This window comes from Hordeum vulgare, chromosome 1H (genome assembly GCF_904849725.1).
Source record: "Hordeum vulgare subsp. vulgare chromosome 1H, MorexV3_pseudomolecules_assembly, whole genome shotgun sequence".
Taxonomy (NCBI): domain Eukaryota; kingdom Viridiplantae; phylum Streptophyta; class Magnoliopsida; order Poales; family Poaceae; genus Hordeum; species Hordeum vulgare.
The window spans coordinates 91,471,880-91,479,976 of record NC_058518.1 but is presented as its reverse complement, the minus strand read 5'-3'; positions in this window follow the sequence as shown (position 1 = coordinate 91,479,976).

Below are 8,097 nucleotides of genomic sequence, written 5' to 3'. Positions count from 1 at the left end.
TCATCCGTTTCATGGTCATCGAAAGAACTCCGTCAATGGGGTTGATCAAGTCCTTATGACAAAACCTTCTCGAATCGCAAGAGAGAACGAAGAATTTTCGAATAGCCACTAAATCACCTCAATGGGGATATGTATTTCTCCAACAAGAAAATCATACTTCATCTTGACACAAGGAATAGGGCATTCAAAGCTCCCAATAAGAATCGATGAAGTCTTTTTGATAGCATAGATGCAATGTGCTTGATATCGTTTCTTCGGAAAGTGCACGGTGTGCTCATTATCGTTGACATGGAAAGTGACATTGCCTTTGTTGCAATCTATAACAGCCCCTGCATTTTTTTAAAAGGGTCTTCCAAGGATGACAGCCATGGCATAGTCCTCAGGAATATCCAAGATAACAAAGTCTGTTAAGATAGTGCTGTTAGCAACCACAACAGGCACATCCTCGCAAATGCCGATAGGGAAAGCAGTTGATTTGTCGGCCATTTGCAGAGAAGTTTCAGTGGGTGTCAACTTATCCAATTCAAGTCTACGATAAAGAGAGAGCAGCATAACACTAACACCGGCTCCAAGGTCACATAAGGCAGTTCTTATGTAGTTTCCTTTAATGGAGCAAGGTATAGTGGGCACTCCGGGATCACCAAGTTTCTTAGGAGTTCCACCTTTGAAAGTATAATTGGCAAGCATGGTGGAGATCTCAATATCTGGTATCTTCCATTTATTAGTCATGATATCTTTCATTTACTTGGCATACGGAGACACCTTAAGCATATCAGTTAACCGCATCTGCAGAAAGACGGGTCTTATCATCTCAACGAAGCACTCAAAATCCTCATCATCCTTTTTCTTCGATGGCTTAGGAGGAAAGGGCATAGGTCTCTGAACCCATGGCTCCATTTCTTTACCATGCTTCCTAGCAGTGAAGTCATTCTTATCGTACTTCATAGGTTGTGGGTTATCAGGATTAACCGTCGGTTCAATCTCCACATCCTCATCATTGCTAGGTTGAGCATTATTATGAACATCACTGTCCATATTGTCACCAGGTTCATGTTCATCACCAGATTGTGTTTCTGCATCAGACGCAGAAATATCATTAGGTTTGATAGTATTTGGTGAACTGGCATGCAGGCTTCTATCATCCTTCTTCTTCTCCTAAGGATGACTGGGTGTATCAGCATTGATTCCTTGAGAATCTTGATCAATTCTCTTAGGGTGACCTTCAGGATACAAAGGTTCCTGAGTCATTTTGCCTCCTCTAGTAATGACTCTGACAGAGTTGTAATTTAATTCATTGAGCAGGTCATTCTGAGCTTTAAGTACTTGTTCTACCTGAGTAGTAATCATAGAGGCATGTTTACTCAGAAGCTTCAGATCATTGACATTTCTGTCTACACAAGCACTTAAATGGCTAAGCATACGAGTACTTTGTTCCAAATGTCTGCTAACATAATCATTGAAACTCTGTTGTTTGGCAACAAAGTTTTTAAATTCATCAAAGCATAGGTAGATGGTTTATCAAAAGGAATATCACTCTCATCAAACCTACGCAGAGAATTCACTTCTACTACCTGTATCAGGTTATCGAGACCATGGATCTCTTCGATAGGTGGTAGATTTTTGACATCTTCACATCTAATGCATTTCTCTTGCATGGATTTCTTGGCTTTTTGCATATCTTCGGGACTGGGGAATAGAATACCTCTTTTCTTTGGAGTTGGCTTAGGAGGTGGTTCGGGAATAGTCCAAGCATTATCGTTGATCAAGATGTTATTCAGTACGGTCTCAGCTTGTTCTACAGTTCGTTCCCTAAAAACACAACCGGCACAACTATCTAGGTGGTCTCTAGAAGCATCGGTAAGTACTTTATAGAAGATATCAAGTATCTCGTTCTTCTTAAGAGGGTGATCAGGCAAAGCATTTTGTAGCTGGACGAGCCTCCCCAAGCTTGTGGGAGACTCTCTTCTTGGAGTTGAGCAAAGTTGTATATTTCCTGCAAGGCAGCTTGCTTCTTATGGGCAGGGAAATATTTCTCACAGAAGTAATAGACCATCTCCTCGGGACTACTCACACATCCAGGAGCTAGAGAGGTGAACCAAGATTTAGCGTCATCCTTTAGAGAGAAAGGAAACAACTTAAGGATATATTAGTGGCAGATCTTCTCCTCATTAGTGAAAAGGTTGGCTATATCGTGTAGTTTGTCAAGATGGGCTATGACCGTCTCAGACTCATATCCGTGAAAAGGATCATATTCGACTAGAGAGATTATCTCAGGATCAATAGAGAATTCATAATCCTTATCGGTGATAAAGATAGGTGAAGTGGCAAACTTCGGGTCATATTTCATCCTAGCTTCCTGAGATTTTTCCTTCCACTTGAGAAGTAATTTCTCAGCGTCATAGGCATCCTTACACGCAAGAAAATCCTCAGCTATCTCTCCCTCCATAACGTAACCCTCAGGTATATCAAAAATTCATATCTAGGAGAGCTAGATCTAGCAGGAGCAAAAGCAGGTTCTATCTCAATAGTATCGGCAGTTTCAGAAGCATCACGAGCATTGGCGGTAACTCTAGCAATATGAGCATCAAGGAATACCCCTAGTGGAACATCGGGCAAAGTAGTATCTCTAGCAGTATCAAGCATAGCATCATCAGGCATAGTATCAAGCATAGCATCTCTAGCAGTATCAGGCATAGCATCATAAGCATCATCAAGCACAGGCGACATATCAAGATTTCTAGCAGGAGGTGATGTCGCAAACTTACTCATAACTGAAGGTGAATCAAGTGTAGAGCTAGATGGAAATTCCTTACCTCCCCTCGTAGTTGAGGGCAAGACTTTGGTCTTCGGATCCTTCAGATTCTTCATAGTGATCAGCAGATATATATCCCAAGTGACTCAGAGAACATAGCAATACCTCCCCGGCAACGGCACCAGAAAAATGCTTGATGTCAACTGTTCTTCCCCTTTGCAACGGCACCAAAAGAATGCTGTTAGCACTCTCCGGCAATCGAAACTAGAAGAATGTTGTTGACGGCCCACAAGCGCATGGGATCGTAGCAGTTTTCGAGGGTAGAGTATTCGACTCAAATTTGTTGATTCACACGACGGGAGGTGAGAGAATACTCTCAAGTATTGGCAGTTGAATTGTCAGATTCAACCACACGTGAAAGATTAGTATCTCCAAGCAAAGAGTAACAGCAAAGTAGCGAGTAACGGCAGTGGCAAGGAACAGCAGTAGTGACAGCAGTAGCAAGTAGCAACAATAGCAAGCGACAGTAGTAGCAACAGTAGCAGCAGAGCAAGACAAGTAACAGCAGTAGCAATAGTAGTAGCAGTAGCAGAGCAAGACAAGTAACAGCAGTAGCAACAGTAGTAGCAGCAGCAGAGCAAGACAAGTAACAGCAGTAGTAGGACAAACTCGTAGGCAATGGGTTGGTGATTTGTTTGGATGATATTCATCATGCAACAGCTATAACACGGAGAGATATGTGGCTAGCTCCCGTTCGTCAATGTGATGTAGGCATGCATTCCGTGTGTCATCATACGTGCTTAGGGAAAAGAACTTGCATGAACTCCTCAAACTATGGTCAAAAAGGAAACTACGGGATATTAAGGTTCTCCTTTTAATAAAGAACCGGACCAACGCATTAGCACTTGGTGAACACATGAACTCCTCAAACTATGGTCATCACCGGGAGTGGTTCCGGTTATTGTCACTCCGGGGTTGCCGGATCATAACACATAGTAGGTAACTACAACTTGCAAGATTGGATCTAAAACACACATATATTGGTGACAACATAATAATTTCATATCTGAAATCATGGCACTCAGGCCCTAGTGACAAGCATTAAGCATGGCAAAGTAGTAGCAACATCAATCTCAGAACATAGTGGATACTAGGGATCAATCCCCATCAAATCTAACTCGATTACATGATAGATCTCATCCTACTCATCACCGCCCAGCGAGCCTACGAATAGATTACTCACGAACGACGAAGAGCTTCATGGAATTGGAGAGGGAAGAAGGTTGATGATGACGATGGCGACGATTTCCCCTCTCCGGAGCCCAAGACAGACTCCAGATCTGCCCTCGAGATGAAGAACAGGTGGTGGCGGTGGCTCCGTATCGTAAATGCGACGAAAACTTCTCTTTTTATTTTTTCTGGGACGAAAGGGGACTTATAGACGTGAGGTTGGGGATGGCAGAGCCGTATGGGCCCCACAAGCCTGCCCACCGCCACCAGGGGGTGGTGGCGGAGCCAGGGGTGGTGGCGGAGCCAGGGCTTGTGGCCCATTTTCCCACCCCCTCGGGTGGAATTTGGCGCAGATATTTTTTATATTTTCCAAAACTGCTCCCCGTAAATTTTCAGGACGTTTGGAGAACTTTGATTTCTGCACAAAAATAACATCAAGGCAATTCTGCTGAAAACAGCGTCAGTCCAGGTTAGTTCCATTCAAATCATGCAAATTAGAGTCCAAAACAAGGGCAAAAGAGTTTGGAAAAGTAGATACGATGGAGACGTATCAAACACCAAGTTGTGTGACTTCACTAGTCACAACAACAATGACTGTATCTGCACTCCTATTGCTGCTCCCGCCACTGGGGCGACCTCCTATGAGATTAAACCTGATTTACTGAACCTTTTTTGAAAGATCAATTCTCCGGTGCTCGAGATGATGCTGCTTTGCACTTGAATAATTTTGTTGAGCTTTATGATATGCAAAAGTACAAAGCAGTAGATGGTGATATTGTTAAACTTAAGCTTTTTTCCTTTCTCCTTAAGAAGAGGAGCTAAAATGTGGCTTCAATCTTTGCCTAGGAATAGCATAGATTCTTGGGATAAGTGCAAAGATGCTTTTATTGGGAAGTATTACCCGCCTGCTAAGATTATCCAGTTAAGAAGCAACATTATGAATTTTAGGCAGCTGGATAATGAACACGTTGCCCAAGCTTGGGAAAGTATGAAATCTCATGTTAAGAATTGCCCTACACATGGTTTGACCACTTGGATGGTTATCCAAACTTTCTATGCAGGATTGAACTTTACCTCGCGGAATCTATTGGACTCGGCCGCGGGAGGAACCTTTATGTCAACTACACTTGGTTCTGCCACAAAACTATTGGACGAGTTGATGACAAATTATTCTCAATGGCACACCGAGAGAGCTCCAACGGGTAGGAAGGTAAACTCTGTTGAGGAGATCTCCTCCCTTAATGATAAGGTTGACATGATCATGACTTTACTTACTAAGCAAGCTCCTATTGATCCTCATGAAGTTCCTTTAAATTCTTCGGTTGCTCAAGAAAGAGAGCAAGTTGATGTTAATTTTATCTCTAGGAACAACTTTAATAATAATGCTTATAGGAGTAATTTTGATAGCAATCCTAGACCATTTCCATCCAACAACTATGGGAACAACAACACTTATCCTAGCATCAAAAACTCCACTTCTGAATTAGAGAGCATGCTTAAAGACTTTATCACTTCTCAAAAAGCCTTAAACAAGAGTGTAGAAGAGAAATTAGAAAAAATAGATAGTCTCACTTTGAAGGTAGACAACATAGCTCATGATGTAGAGATGCTTAGAATTAGACTTCCCCCCTTGAGGAAAGGAAAACCACACCCATGAATGCTATCCAAGTCCAAATTAATGAGAACATTAGAATGCTAGCCAAACTTAAGGATAGTTGGGCTAGAGAAAAATAAAAGGAAGATAGGATTAAGAACCTTCCTACACACACTACCCTTGCTACTATACAAGTTGTTGAGGATCTCAAAACTATTAGCACCCATCACATCCCTAGTCCCAGTGGACCTATTAATGGTGATGCTAATACCTCAACTTTAGGACAAGAAGGTCCTTTGAACTTAGAGACTACCAAAAGAATGAGCTTAGATGACATCACCACCACTTTAATTAATGGTACTAATCTTAATTTTGATAATTCTAGTCTTTCCGAAGTTGCCACTTTTTTGCAAAGAATGGCTAAAGACCCCCACACTAGTACACTCAATATTGCCTTCACCGAGCATATTACCAATGCTCTTATCAAATCTAGGGAGGAGAAGCTCAAGCTAAAGACTTCTATTCCTAGAAAACTAGAAGATGGTTGGGATCCTATGGTCAAGATTAAATTGAATAATTTCTCCTGCTTTGCTTTATATGATGTTGGAGCTAGTGCCTCTGTTATGCCCAAAAGAATGTATGATATGCTTGATTTGAAACCTTTTGATCAATGTTCTTTTGGTGTTCGTCTTGTTGATTCTTCCATAAAGAAACCTTTAGGGAGAATTTATGATGTTCTTATTGTTGTCAATGATAATTATGTTCCTATTGATTTTCTTATTATGGATACTGAGTGTGATCCCTCATGCCCAATTATTTTGGGACGTCCTTTTCTCCGCACAGTAGGTGCTATCATTGACATGAAATAAGGGACCATTAGATTCCTATTTCCCCTTAAAAAGGGGATGTAACACTTCCCTCTAAAGAATATTAAGTTACCATATGAGTCTGTTACTCGGGCAAGTTATTCTTTTGGAGTTGATAATACTTGATCTTTTTGCATCATGCCTAGCTCAAAGGCATAAAAGAAAGTGCTTGTTGGGAGGCAACCCAATTTGTTTTTACTTTAATTTTTGTGGTCTTGATGCTTGTTACTAATTTAGAAACATCATTGTATCTTTATTTTCAAGCTTTGGGCCAAGTTTTAGCCTCCGGTTGCAAGAAAGTTCAAAAGTTGTGACATGCTGTCTAGAAACAGATTATGTCTTCTCGACGGAAAAATTCGCCACAAATCACCAAATCATCTTTTTTATCTGAATTGTTTTGACAGTATGATCTATATAATTTTCTTTATAGCCTTTGTTCTGAGTTTTTTGTTTTGAGTTGCAGAAGTGCCACGAAAAAATTATTTACTACCTGATATTCTGTTTTTCCCAGATTCTGCCATGTTTTGCGTTTTCATTGTTTTGCAAATCTTAAGCTTGCTTTTTCTTTGCAAAAACCTTTTGGAAATCTTGAGAAACAGTATATCTTCCTGAAAATATTTATTCCCAGTAGAGAAAAATTATTTTATTATGGGCACTAACCACTCTAATCAGCTTATGATGAGTTTCGTATGAAGGGAGTTTTCAAGTATGCGATTTAAGATGATGAAAGAAAATCCAGGAGTGCCAAGTGCTCAAGCTTGGGGATGCCCCCATGCACCCCCAAGAAATATTCAAGGACACTCAGGCGTCTAGGCTTAGGGATGCTCCCCGTGCATCCCCTTCTCCATCAACAATCATCAGTTCACCCTTCTCCATGCTATATTTTTATCACTTCATATGTTATGTGCTATGCTTGGAGCGTCCCACTCTTTACTTTTTAGTTTGTTTTAGTTTTTCTTGCTGTTCATAACAATTTGGAACCTAGTATTCTTTGTTTGGGAGAGAAACACGCTCCACTCCACCCTAGAACACAACATAGGTTTTCATGCTTATCTTTTTGTGTGTTCTTTATCTTTTCATAGCTGTTGTCATGCTTAGCTCTTAGTTTTCATGATTTATCTTTTTAAGAGCTTTTATTTAGGTTGCTCTTGGAAATCTCTTGAGTTATCATGCTTATCTTGTTTAGAGAGTTCGCTTGTTGCACTGAGTTGTGTGTCTTGCATGAGTAGGTAACTGAGGTTGCTATTTAAGTATAGTAGTAACTTGCAATAGTTTTGAGGTATTGATTTGAGTAATGTTTGGACTATTGGTGTCAAAAGATTGAGCCTATTAGTGATAGGTGTTGTATTTTGGAAAATCCGTGTGTATTTTCAAAAACTAAAAAATTAGTTGAGAACTCTAGCTACTATATGGGTCGCTAACCTGTGGAGGGGTTGGAATATATAGAGTACCCTCACGTTACCATGGGTAGAGGATGCGCAAGGATAACCAAAACCCCAAACACTCCTCCTCAGGGTACTTGTCTCTTTGTGAATCTCCTGACTAGATAGAGAGTTACCGATAATAAGTGCATGAGTTCTTCGGACTAATGCGAGTATTCAATTGTTGGCACTTCCACCATCCATATCTTGATAGCCTCTTCGGTACCGTGCATT